The sequence below is a fragment of the Trichechus manatus genome, unplaced genomic scaffold (genome assembly GCF_000243295.1).
Source record: "Trichechus manatus latirostris isolate Lorelei unplaced genomic scaffold, TriManLat1.0 scaffold00044, whole genome shotgun sequence".
Taxonomy (NCBI): Eukaryota; Metazoa; Chordata; class Mammalia; order Sirenia; family Trichechidae; genus Trichechus; species Trichechus manatus.
The window spans coordinates 14944232-14946428 of NW_004443980.1; positions in this window are offsets into that span (position 1 = coordinate 14944232).

The window sequence follows — 2197 nt, forward strand, 5'->3', positions numbered from 1 at the left end:
GAAAAAGTACAGCCAGAATGCTTCTCAGAGGGGAGGGTGGCGAAACTTCGTCTTACATACTTTGGACAGTCATCAGGAAAGATCAATCTCTGGAGAAGGACATCATGCTTGGTAAAGTAGATGGTCAGCAAAAAAGAGGGAGACCCTCAATGAGATAGATTGACCCAGTGACTGCAACAATGGGCTCAAACATAACAACGATTGTGAGGATGGTGCAGGACCAGGCAGTGTTTTGTTCTGTTGTATATAGGGTGCTGAGTCAGAGTCGGCTTGACAGCACCTAGCAATAACAACATAGAGACCAAAGACGAACAGGAATAAGTAGCATCATAAATGACAAATGTCATTAGTGAACAGACGTAGGAAATCTTCAAGTTGAAAAGCAGAATCAAATGTAATTGTTTCATGAAATCTTGGCTGACCTGATTTTTCCAAAAGAAGGTATAGATGAGTAAAAGGTGAGGGAGGTCATTACGCTAGACCTGCACTAAGAGAAATGCTAAAGACCATACTTCAGGTTGAAATGGAAGGACAACAGACAATAACTTGAAGCCATATGAAGAAATAAAGATCTCTGATAAGATAGTTTTGTGGGCAAATATAAAGCCTAGTTTTATTATATTTATAGTTTGTAACTCTTTTTGTTATGTCCCCTGTGATTTATAAGATAAATGCATAAAAAATAGTTACAAATTTTTGAGATATAAAAGAGAGAAGCAAGCAGAGAGACAGGGGGACTTCATACTACCAAGAAACGAGACAGGAGAATAGCTCATCCTTTGGACCTGAGGTCCCTGCTCTGAGAAGCTCCTTGACCCGGGAAGATTGATGACAAGGACCTTCCCCCAGAGCCAACAGACAGAGAAAGCCTTCCCCTGGAGCTGGCACCCTGAATACAGACTTTTAGCCTCCTAGACTGTGAGAGAATAAATTTCTCTTTGTTAAAGCCATCCAATGGTGGTATTTCTGTTACAGCAGCACTAGATAACTAAAAAATAGATCAAACAATAACTTGGGTACAATACAGAGAAAAGATCCATATGATATGATGAGTAACTGAAACTTGGTGATAAACTAAAAGAAAGCATCATAGATAATCCCAATGTTTTTGGACTAGAACATGGAGAAGTCTTGGTATCATATATAGAAATGAGAAAATTCTGAAAACTTGAGAATAATCTGGACACTGAAGTAGTCTTAAAACACATAAGGTTAGCCATGTGTTTCCAGGAACAGAACTTGATCTGGAAACACAGGGGAAACCAGAGTAAACAAGACAAATCCCTAATTAAGTTTATAATGTAGTTAGGATACAGATGAGTAAACAGGCAATTATAACACATACATTGTCAGTGGAAACACTGGGGCCCATGAGAGCACATCCAAGGAACATAAACTTCAGGGTCAAGGAAGGCTTCCTGGAGAAAGTGATGTCAAATCTGGGACCTGAAGTATAAGTAGGCCTTAGCCAGGCATGGGGTGCAGCAAAGAGGGTGATAGGAAGAAGGACATGCATATGTAAGGGCCTAGAGATAAGAAAGAGGCAGGGTTATTTTTTTTTTGAATAATTTTATTGTGTTTTAGGTGAATGTTTACACAGCAAATTACATTCTCATTCAACACAAATTGTTGAATTCCTCTTAGGTGAAGGGAAGGACCACACACACTACAGGGGAGGTCAGCACAACTGGACTAAACCAATGCTAAGAAGTTTCCTGAATACAATTCAGACACTTTGAGGGACAAGTAGCAGGGGTAGGGGTCTGGGGACCATGCTTACAGGGGAATCTAGGTCAATTGGCATAACAAAGCTTATTAAGAAAATGTTCTGCATCCTACTTTGGTGAGTGGTGTCTGTGGTCTTAAAAGCTTGCAAGCAGCCATCTAAGATGCATCAATTGGTCCCAATCACCTGGAGTAAAGTAGAATGAAGAACACCAAAGACACAAGGAAAGTAGTAGCCCAAGAGACAGAAAGGGCCACCTAAACCAGAGACTTCATCACCCTGAGACCAGAAGAACTAGATGGTGCCTGGCTACCACCAATGACTGCCCTGACAGGGAACACGAGAGGCCCTGATGGATCAGGAGGAAGGTGGGGTCAGAACTCAAATTCTTGTAAAAAGACAAGACTTAACTGTCTGAATGAGACTGGAGGAACCCTAGAAAGCATGGCCCCCAGATTCTCTATCAGCCCA